General features: G+C 39.1%; 1 protein-coding gene across 2 annotated transcripts in view; it reads right to left on the reverse strand.

Annotated features, from left to right (window-relative positions):
- Window positions 1–10,432, reverse strand: part of LOC122799368 (G-protein coupled receptor 1-like) — a 177,457-nt gene extending 167,025 nt beyond the window's left edge. For both annotated transcript variants that reach the window (XM_044068374.1, XR_006364463.1), the window contains exon 1: window positions 10,225–10,432. The gene's annotated coding sequence lies outside the window, so the exon portion shown is untranslated. The remainder of the gene's footprint in view (window positions 1–10,224) is intronic.
- Window positions 10,433–12,433: the final 2,001 nt, after the last annotated feature.

Genomic DNA, 12,433 nt, shown 5'->3' on the forward strand with positions numbered 1-12,433 from the left:
TAAAACAAGACCTAGCAGAACCACTTAGCTGTCTCTTTAACCACAGCCTGAGCACTGGTTTTGTGCCGGAGGAGTGGAGAACAGCAACAGTAATCCCCTTGCACAAAGGGGGGGTCATCAACCGATCATGGAACTATAGACCCATTAGCCAGATCAGCCTTATCTGCAAGGCCATGGAAAGAATCATCATGGACTTTATTAACCAGGGCATATGCAACCTTCAAACTTTTGACCCAACCCAGTTTTAGTTTGTTCAAGGGTAGATCTTGCTTATTAAGCCTGGTGAACTTCTTTGAGAAAGCCACCAAAGCCCTGTATAAGGGTAAAGCAGTACACACCACCTATCTTGATTTAGCCAAGGGGTTTGAAACAATTCCCCACTCAGGGATCATTGAGAAACTTTCCCAGCTAGGTATCAACCCATTCATCACTAGATAGTAGCAAACTGACTCACAAATGGAACTCACACTGGTAAAGTTGGGGAATCCACCTCGGCCAGTAGACCAGTTACCAGTGGTGTACCACAGTGATCTGTCCTGGGCCCTCTACTGTTTGGAATTTATTTTTCTGAAGTCCAGTGAAAAGTTGATGGCCTGGGGCTTACTAAATTTTCAGATGATTGTAAACTGGGCGCAGTCCTAGAGTCCCACAATGACATCAACAAATTACAGAAAGGACTCACACAAACAATTGATGTCAGGGCCATGGACAGAAACTAAATGCAAAAAAATGCATCATTATCCCCTTTAGCAAAGAAGTAGCCCCTGTTAGTTACAATATAGACAGCATCCCTCTCAGCTCAAACACAGTGGTGTGTGACTTGGGAACGCAGGTTGATAGCAATCTAAACTTTGATCACCATGTCTCCACATTAGTAAGGAAAGCCTTCTACACTGTCCATCTCATAAATAAGAGCATCGCATCCAAGACCAGGGAGGTCATTACTCCATTGTACTTGACCCTTATCAGACCACTGATTGAGTACAATGTTCCCTTCTGTACGTATCTCAACAGACACCTGCAGCAGCTGTACAGACCACAGAGGTTTCTAATCAAGAGAATTCAGGGCCTCCAAAACTGCTTAATTAATTTATTTAAGAGTTTGATTATTGATTTGATCGATGATTAATTAATGATTGTGTGAAGGTATTTAACCAATGGGTTACTTTTTGTAAGTACTGTCTAACCATCCAAACCAATACCATATTCATGGGTGACTTTAATTACCCCACTATTAACTGGGAATCCTATATGACATCAAACATACATGCACAGAGATTCCTGGATTTTGTAAACACAAACTCCCTGGACCAGACAGTCAATACACCAACCAGAGGTGCAACCATACTGGATCTGGTCCTCACTAATATGGGAGAGTGCTGCACACCCCTTATGGGAGAGTGCTGCACACCCCCTACTGTAATGCCTTCCCTGGTAAGGTCAGACCACAAAATGGTCTCCTTTGAAGTAAAAATAAAACCTGGACCCCCAGTTAAACCTGAAATATTCAGGAACTATTCTAAGGCTAACCTCCTGTTATTAGGCGAGAACCTGGCAAAATATCAAGCCCCACATAAACCCTGAGAACACTGCTGCTTATGTAGAATTGTTCATAGAAACCCTGTACAAGCACATTAATAGCTGCATAGAGGCAGTTTACCAACCAGGAAGAAGTACAGAACTGCCTAAAAAATATAAGCCACCCTGGTGGAATCACAGGATCAATAGGCTGTATAACAGGAGGAAGAAAATCATGGCAAAAATTAGGAGGTGCAGAACCCTGCAGGATAAAAGCACTCTCATCAAACTAAACAAACAACTCAGAGGACAAATAAAGTCTACCAAAGCCAAATTTGAGTTACGTTTGGCCTCCCAGGCCAAGGATTGTAAATGGAGCTGCCTATGCTGACCCAGAAGATATAGCATACCCTCTGGCTGATAAATTCAGCTCCAACTTTACCCGCCTCTCCCCCTCAACCTTCTCTCAGGAAATATCATCAAATATAACTCTTACTACTATCACTAAAGAACAGGCCCTTAATGTTCTCTCTGAGACCAAGAGCACTGCATCAGTGGCTCAGATAATGTCCCAGGATGCCTTCTAAATAGCATGAAACATGACCTATCAGGGCCTCTGGAATTACTATTTAACTGTAGCTTCCAAACAGGCTTCATTCTGCACAAAGGTGGGCCATCTACAGACCTTGGAAACTACAAATCCATAAGTCTTACAAGTCTTATATGTAAAGCCATGGAAATAATTATCATGGAGATGATCAATAGTGATATAGTAAACCTCCAGAAACTGGACCCAACCCAGTTTGGTTTTGTCAGGGGAAGATCATGCCTACTCAGCCTGGTGGACTTCTTTGAGAAGGTCACCAAAGCAATGGATGAAGGCAAAATCATTCACACTGCCTGTCTTGAACTGGCCAAGGCATTTGACAAAATACTCCATTCAGGTATCATTGACAAACTCAAGAGGTTAGGTACAAACCTGTATGTCACCTGGTGGATATCTAACTGGCTCACAGACAGGACCCAGGAAGTTAGAACTGGGGAGTCCACCTCTACAAAGAGGCCAGTCACAAGTGGAGTCCCTCAGGGATCAGTCCTTGGACCACTCCCGTTTGGCATTTACTTCTCAGAAGTCAAGGCCAATGTCAGTGGTCTCTGGATGACTAAATTTGCAGATGATTGCAAATTAGGAGCTGTCATTGAATCTCACACTGACACAAATGTTCTCCAGGAGCGTCTGACACAGACAAACAACTGGTATCAGAGCCATGGAGTAAAACTAAATGCCAAGAAATGCATAATAGTATCCTTTGGGAAGTCATCCATCCCTGGTAACTATCATATTGACAACACACTCCTTAGAGTGGACCCAGTACTCAGGGACTTAGGGACACAAAGATAGTAATCTAGCCTTTGACCATCACGTGTCTACAGTGTTAAGAAAATCATTCTATGTTGCGAAACGTTTAAACAAAGGTAGGGAATCTAAGTCCAAGGAAGTGATTGTTCCACTGTATTCGGCATTCATCAGACCTATCATGGATTACAATGCCCCCTTTGGTCTGTACTTAACCAGGCATATCCAACAACTGGAACATCCACAGAGGTTCCTCACTAAAAGAATACAGAGCATAAGTAAAATGTCCTGTGCAGACCACCTCAAGGCCTTATTCCTGTATTCTATCTCCTACAAGCTTTTGAGGGGAGATCTATGCCTGGTCAGACCCCACTCTGATGGCCTGTGTGGTACAGAAGAATTATCATGACAGGGCTAGCCACCAGGCGGTGTTCTGAATATCTTTACCAATAAATTTATATTAGGGAATGGGTAAACATTTTCCAGATTAAGCTTTAGGAAGCTTTCAGAGAAGTTATTACAACTACAATTGTGGACTAGTGTCCATTACAGTTTCCTCCTACATTCCACAAATATGTAGTAGGTGGATTGGACACTCTAAACTGGTCATAAGTGTAAGTGTGACTGTGTGGTGCAGAAGAATTATCATGGCAGAGCTAGCCACCCGGTGGTGTAAACCTTGGCTGTAGATGATTGTCACTGTTGAAGTGACACCCCAACCTCATGTGTAAAAATGGGAAAAAGGGGTTGTGGATAGGTGGATTAGTTAACAGATAGTTTCTTGTAGATTGGGGTAATCCATACATGTTTTAACATTCTTGGAAAGACACAAATCTCAGGCATAAACACACAGTTAAAGAAAGTTACTAGAGCCAGGACATTCTGATAAGACTGTTCTAAAACTATTTGAATTGGGATTCACATATGTACATTTAGATGGTCATAAGGTCAACAATCAAACTTGTCATCTTACAATAGTTTTGATAATTAACTCACACCAAGTCCACTCAGGAAGCACCCATGAAGGGCCCGTACTCAGGTCAATGCAGGCCAATCCCAAAGAATTTCCAAACTTATAAAATTAACTTACACCTAAAATGGCAAGCAGAAAAAGGTTTATTGTTAGTGATCAGGCTATAGTGATTCATTATGCAGAACTGCATAGTCAGTTGACTAGAAGCAAAAGAAATCCCTCTAGACAAAGACATTTGTGTTCTTACAAGCAATTTCTAATTGGTGAACAACATAGTGCCCAATATAAGTTTGCCCTTTTTAGACCACTCTGGGTCAGTAATGCAACTTGCAGCCAACCTTTCTGATCCAGAGACTCGACATACCTGATAAGGGACAAAGTAACTAAGGACATCAGTAATTATAGACTACCACCACCTGTTCAGAATCAACTATAATGCATTCCAGAGGGAATAGTCAAGTATAAGAGGCAGGACCCTACCACATACATCATTTAAATTCCTGTAATTTACCAGCTCAAGACTGAAGATTGCACCCAAGTGGAGCTTCAAGCTGAAATATGTCAGATGAAGGTTTCACCAGGAAACTGGTCCTACTACAAGTCAGAGATTACCTCACTAAACTGAAAGATCAGGCATGCTGAATATCTTTTACCTTGTACTGTAGAGCTACTAACATTAACAAATCTGAATTTCTTTATAATTGTTACTACTTCTTTAGTATCTGCAATTGACTTATCATCAACCCAGATATGAAGTGTTTGGGAGTGATTCAGCACTGAGTCAATGAGGAAATACGTGCAGGAAAATCATAACATTACCAAGCAGATGCTAAATTAGAAGGAACCTACAGTTTATTCCTGCACTTAAGGTGTATTCCTATGAGTCAGTCATTCTGCAAGGACTGTGCACAGTATTAGTCGTGTGTTTGAAACAAATGCTACACTCTCAATTTACCCCATCAAAGACACTGAGTAATTAGGACTCTAGAAGGAACAGCCACAGCCAAAAGGAGGCCAAGGTTTTTAATCCAAACAGGTCCCCATTGCAAATGCAAGATCAGAATAATGCAATAAGTTCTATACACTCTGGAAGTTACTATAATCTTTCATCTTGTAACTAGAAGCTTTATTCCCACAGTCTCCATTTATTTGCTGTGTGACTATAAGCAAATCACTTAACCAACTAGTTCTTGGGTCACCTGTGAAAACAGGCACTCGTGCCCACTGAATTTACCCAGTTTGCAAATACAATAAAAAAATATATTCTATCTGGAATGCTGAGCTGCCAAAAGGTTTTTAATTTCTTTGACCTTTATTAAAGTCAAGACTTACAGAATGCTAATAGCTAGTATGAGTTTGTTGTTTGCATTTGAATGGCTTTGTTATGATTTCATTGATGTGAAAATGTAAAGCCTATTTCCGTTTCCCTTTCTGCAAGACTGGAGAATGCATTAATAAACACTTACAAGCAATATGTGTCTTGAGCAACAGTGACATGAGCAAGTGAACACGAGTTTGGCTTCCAACTGAAATGTCGGCACTCGTAATGCCGAATGCTGACAGACCGGAAAAAAAGGACCAAAGCTATGGGAGAAGAACAAATTCTAAACATCACTTTTCACCTTTAAACTTCTATTTTGCAGGGGCAATCCTCCCTGCACCCCCACAATGAGGGAGGGCAAGCCCCCTAAACCCACTGAACTTGAGATTATATGTATATATCAACTCCAAGATTGTTATACCTTGGAGAAAAGGGGATATTACAGGAAATGACAATCAAGGACTTGATATTTGTAATTCTGTTTTTTTTTCTGTTGTTCAGTATCTGAGTTTCGGGGCTCACTCTAGTGGGTTTGGACATTTCAAATGGTCACTCTTCAGAAGGTGTGCGGGGGGGTTGCATTCTTGAGCAAATAAGATTCAGTACACAGAAGTACACAGTGTGGTGGGAGTTTAACATTGTATGATGACTAGATATAACATTGGCAGCTGTATGAAAAAGTGTGCATGTGCATGTGTTTAACAAATGTTGGCTGATCATGGAGTGTGAAGGCTAATATTTAGCAATCCAGGCTGATGTGAACATTATATCCTGTGCATTGGTATGGAATTAAGATATGGAAGCGTTTTACAGATTGTAGAAGTAGTATGCTGCTACTATTTATTTAACATTTGTTAACCAGGAAAGTCTGACTTGGAACAAAGCCAATTTTCAGCGGAGGCCTGGGGAGAAATGCTCCAGACGCATGTCTTTGCAACATGGGAAGAAACTGGAGTACCCAGAGTAAACCCACACAAAGAGGACATGCAAACTCCACACAGAAGGTACCCCAGCCAAGAATCGAACTGGAGAACCTGTTGCTGTGAGGCAACAATGCTACCACTGCACCGTCCATACATAGACAGGTGACTTGCTTATCCTATCATTTGCTATAGAGGTGCACAGAGCTACTCCATTTACTGTTGCTATGACAACAAGAAACTATGGAATACAGAAGGTGCATAGTAGCAAATCAGCTTCACAGTTCATGGTAGCTGGTAAGCATACACAGTAATGTGATTTATGACTTTTTAAACTGCATTACTTATGCATGAATACCAGATTTTATATGCATTAGAAGGTTTAGATGTAAATAGAGTAAGATTCAGAATCTTTCATTAACAAATGCCTGATGTGTGTAATATCTACAGACTAGCACACTTCAGTGAGTGTCAGTCTTTGTGAACACTGTCTATGTATGTTATGGTGACTTTTGTAATGGGCACGTTACATGTGGGATATGTTTCTCTGGGCATTACAATGCAGCTTATGTTGCTCAGCTGTGCTCTCTTGAACATCACACTGTATTTTCCATTTGTAAGAAGCATCTTATAGATTTCTCTACATGCTGGACAAAGGTGACCATGCTGCTATATATCTCAGGCTGCATACCATGGTGCCGTCTTTTTATATTTATGAATCACAACGAGCCCATATATTCTGCTGACCAGTTTTATTTACATAGCTTTTATGTACCTGGCTTGTTTGTCCATATTACTTCTGAGTTTTGGAATTGCATAATGTTGCGGTATGGAAAATCTTCTGGGTGACAGCCCATGTAATGTGGACTAGTTTTAGAAATTTTCTTTTCAGATATTAAGCACTATAATACACTTGACTTGATTTTATAAATATTTTCAGGTTACTTGAGGGATGATAAAAAATAGGTATCTATATTAAGTTCCTATAATCAAAACATACTAAAAAGAGTTAACAAATCCACCAGCAATCTGAATGAAAAAAAGCATAAATGGATCTTTAATTTAAAAAATATTGCATTCCTGCAGGTTGCTCCCCCTCATGGGCACCAAATAACAGTGTGGTCAGCTGGAGCATGAGCAACTGGATGAGATTTATGCAGTAATCTAGCTAGATTTGTACTATCAGTGCATGGTCAGCAATTCAAAACAAACCAGTAATGATGTCCTGCTTTTTAAGAATGAACCACACAGTCACCAAAAGTACCCTAAATACAGCCAGTGGACTGCAGTTTCTAACTACTGCCTTGAGATGCTGAGTAAGCTCCCTGTGTATCAAGAAAAAAACAATGGGCACCTTGCCTAAAGAATCATCCCCAAAGTGGCAATAGGTTGCCTAACGGGGATGTGCCCCTTCACTCAATGAGAAATTTAGGGGCTGGTGGATGGCATTAATAAGCACTTCACATCCTTGGGATTACAAACTGCTTGTAACAGTTAAAGATGAGGAGATCATGGGTGGTAGTCCATATCGTAACAAAAAATAATAATATTAAGGCAGCAGATATGAAACTTAAAAAGGAGACTAGGAATAGGAAGAAGAAAAAAAACAGTGAGATGGGCAAGGGCAGATTTAAAGAAAATAAACAATTAACCAGCAAGTAAAATGCAGTCAAGTCTATAAAACCTGCCACCAGTATGAATATTTAATCTAGAAATAAACTGTTATGCAAAAACATAGCCGCAAATTACTAATATAGACAAAAATAAATGTACTCAATAAAAGTAAAAATGCTAGTATAAATTTAAAACAGAGATTGCACTTAAATGGGGTTATGTTCCTTATAGTTAATAATGTCAACACTTCTTTTCATGGACAACAAGCTCATCGAAGTGTCTGGTAATTAGTGCAGAGGATTAAGGCTATCAGCTGTTAACTAGCTGCTTTTGCTAGTCCAGGCTTTGATTCCCTCGGCAACCATTTGCTCTTTGTGTGACCATGACTAATTCACTTAACCAGACAATGCTCCCAGTCACCCGTGAAAAGGAGCACTTGTGTTTAGTGGGCATACCCAGTTAACTCTTTCAGCTTCTTCCATTGGGGTTCGCCACCACCTGCAGATTGATTGGCAGTGGGGATTTTAATGTGTTGAGTTGTCAGCCCAGTGCACAACCTTCACAGAAGGCGCACATACACACACACACACCTTTAAAACTCACTCAACCACAGGGAGGCCATGCAGACTCCACACAGAAGGTGATCTGGCCAAGAACTGAACTGAAGAACCTCTTGCAGTGAGGCAACAACACTAACCGCTGCACCACCGTGGCCAAGTGGGCATACCCAGTTAACAAAAAAAAAAAAAAAAAAGAGTATAAAATACGACTACAATATATAGTGTTGTGTGAAGTAATCACAAAAGGCTATTTTAACAACCTCAAGCCCTGTAAATACTAGGCAATCAAGTCTGCAGACTATTACATGCCTAGACAATATCCAGATAATGACCACAAGTGAGAATCAAATGCTGTACCTTGTGTCTTTGAGCCACCTCCCCTTAACTCCTGCTACATACTATAGAATGATTTCATTTCTACTCTAGTTTTGCCTAAGAACTCTCAAAATAGGCAACGAAATTAAAGGTGCTAACAAAGATGCTACACACACACACAGACAGTGCAGACATGTTTAGGACATCACTAGAGTTCATAAATCTAACCCAATAAATAATACAACTGCAAGACCAAGATTAGTGAATTTATATGACAAAAGCGACTATTACCTTATTTTACGTTGCTAGCCAGATAAGTAAACTAGTCCTTCATAAAACCTAGTCCATTACAACCTGGGCCACAAAGTTAATACAACACACACACACACACAAAAAAAAATAGTTTAGCCAATTAGCCGGCATGCATTTGGGAAATGGCAGTCAACAACAGCATGCCAAGGAAACCCATGCAGACACAAGGAGACATGCAAAACTGCATTAATACAGAGAACATAACTGAACTTCAAACCCTTATTTTGTGAGGCAGATCCACTGCCATTTCCATGACTTATATTAATGTTCAGTTAAATTAACCACAGTGGACAATATGGCAGTCAGGTGTGCTTTATAACATACTAAACTCCCCAAAGACTGAATACTGAAAACAAAGTCTAACTCACGATCATATTTCTTCTTGCTTAATAAACATATGGTTGGTCTGGTATGAAATAATCATATCTGTGTTAAAGCTGAAATGCAATATTCATTTATTTTACTCGTTTCCTAAACATCATTGTAAGTTAGCGTCTCAGATGATAGACGTGCATTTTCGTAGCCATATCTTTAGGAGAAACAGGCAAGGTATAATTTAAACCAGCAGTTTCTTTAACTGAGCATTGTTATAGTTATACAGTTCCTTAATCAGACCATAAATGGAAAAGTCTAAATTCACTAAGTACTCAATCAAGCCAGTTCACAGTGCAAACTCCATTGTATTCTCACATGAATATTTCCAGCTAAAATATCAGTTTGTCACTTTTTTCTTTTTGTATATTTCTCCTGCCACTTAGATTTTCTTTAGAGTAGATAAACAGAACTGAAGAAAAAGTTCAGAAGGAAAAGTTAAACTAAATATCTGATGTCTATAAACATATGCTACAAGAATAACATGCTTATACTGTGCTGTGAAAGTGTTCAGTAAAGGAAGCTCTTAGTTTTGATATCAGAAGCTTCTTTTCTCTGGCTGGCATTTCAATAAATAGATCCTTGATGTTGTTTAGCGTGCACTTAACAGTGCTGTCACTATGCCCTGCAATGAGTAGGGAATGAGTAGCAGGTTTAAATGCTTTTACATAAATGTTTTTACAGAAAGCAGTGAAGTGTGCCTTATTTTCTACCATTTCCTGCTCTTAAACTGTGCATTTCCCTTGAAACCATGCTGTAAATCCTTCCAGCTGCAGAAGCAGTGTCCCTATGATGGAAGATATCCTGCTTCATCCAAGTATATTCTGCAGACAGTTGTTAAGAGATTTTCAGCATTGTTTTCTATTACTAATTCCACCTTAAAGTCATTGCCCAATGCTGTCAAGTTCCTTCTAGTCTATACATGCATCACATTATTAGCATTTTATTAAAAAATATCTTACCAGTGTCTCTCAGGAGGAGACTACTTCTTGCACTTCGCTTTTTCTTCTCAAAGATGTGTGGGACTGGAGCATATGAAGCAGTTCACTTAGATGGAACCTTCAGTTCAAGTAATGTGACATTTACTTTCTGAGAAGGGGAGGAGAAATGTAAAACCCACTCCTATTTGATTAGAACAGCAGCAGAAAAGCAGTCCCAAATGCTACTGCTTTCCTTTGCCTCTCCATAAGTACTTCCAGATGGATAGAGTCCAGTTCCTGAGGGATATCTGCTCAATGCTACTGTGCAAGGCCCTTTAAATTAAGTCCATAACTATGTGACTTTACTTGCTAATTGCAGATATGATGTGCTATAAAGGATTTCAAAGAAGGCTGCATGGATATTTACCTAATATATATAAATCAGTGTACATTTGAACCTTTCTCAAACTGCATGGCTTTTGTGTAACTGTTAGTACTGCGTACTTGAGTATCAGAATAAAAGTGTTCCTTCTTTGTAGAGTCAGTTTGTTTTTTCTGTGTTGATGTGGGCTTGCCCTGGGTGCTTCAGTTTCTTTCCAATCTCAGATATGCTGCAGGTGAACTAACAATCTTCCTAACTGCCCCCAGTTGTGCATGCTTTGCTTGAGTCTGTGTGCATCACATGATGGACTGGTGCCTGTGCTGGAATAGGAGATAGCTTATCCTCACCCCTAAACTGGATTTAGGGAATAATCAGAATAAATTAATGAAATGAAGTAAAGAAGAGGTGTATATTTCCTTATTGGGGAAGACAGTACAACAGCAAAATATATACTTCAAAAGGGGAGGTGGTAGTAGAAAAACAGTTTAGAAATATAAGTATAAAATGACAAATTTCATGATCTACCTCAGATTATAGTATTGTTTACAACATTATACACTTGAGTTTCCAAACTAATGATAATATTTTGACTAAGATAAAATTATATATACATACATCAGTTCAACAAAAAATCTTTAGATCTACATAACTGCTCATTTATGAAGAGCAATATTTCTCATCAGTTGTCTTTCACTGAACCAGTTCATTCACCAAATATTTTTTTACAATATTTTTTCTTAACATCACTCTTCTGTTTGCTGCGTGCAGATCTTTACCATCTGTAACCTTACACAGTCAAATATGTACCCATTTCTGCATTTCTTTAATGCTTTTATTATGTCAGTTCTTAACTTGAAATAAATTAGGCTGTACTGCTTTAAAATGTATATATGTCCACGTAGGAAATGTTCCCTAATCCCGGAAAGATTTTTTTTCTGTATTTGTTCAAGTTTCATTCTTTGTTGTTACTTCTTAGAAAATCAATTAAAATGCTTAAATGCTTACTAATTATCAAGCAGTATATTAAACCAGAATTACGTTAATGGAGATACATTACATTATGAATGACAGAATGAACAAATATCTCTGTTGAAAGGTCTGTGATTTATCAGCCTTGGTGGGCACAGCAGGACTACACAGTTTTGCTGTGCTTTACTTGAGTACAAAGTATCATGATGGGTTATGGCACAGGTTTATTGTTGGGAAGGGTCTTTAATTGGTAGGTCACACATCTGTTTTTTAATGAATTGCAACTTATGTTATCCCTTTTGGGAATACTGAATTAGAAATACTTTTTTTCCCTTAATATATACTTCTGTGCTCTTCACTCTTTGTATGCTGGTTTGACTTTTTTTATTTATTGCTGAATCCATCTATTTTGAGCCTTAAGGTACTGTTTTTAAACTAACACTAGACCACAAGAAAGTTAAGTAACTTGCTCATCACCATACAGTATACAACTATTAGATGAAAGGATTCAAGCACAACCTTTTACACTTATCTGTGCTATGCTCTTTTAGTCAAGTAACTACTCTGAGGTACCTAATTTACATAGATCTGCCATTGTAGCAACTGTAGAGCTTGCCATTCCTTTACAGAATTAAATGCTCAGTGCCAAATTTGGTTCAGGTGAGATAGTAAAGGTCAGCTCTTGGTTTTCACTGGTTCCTCAGCATCAACCATCTTGTGGCTTGACATGGAGGTCTTTTTACTTGGCGGTGTTTTGAATCTGGAACTGTAATAATGCTAGCTATTTGCATAGTAGCAGCTTCCTTAACTGTCCTCATGATGTCTGCTAATTAATGCTAATTGCCATGTTGAGTCCTTTCTCCAATCTCCATGTCCCTGTTCAGAACTTCTGAGAAGGAT

Source organism: Protopterus annectens, chromosome 4.part0 (genome assembly GCF_019279795.1).
Source record: "Protopterus annectens isolate FY-2018-M chromosome 4.part0, PAN1.0, whole genome shotgun sequence".
NCBI lineage: Eukaryota > Metazoa > Chordata > Ceratodontiformes > Protopteridae > Protopterus > Protopterus annectens.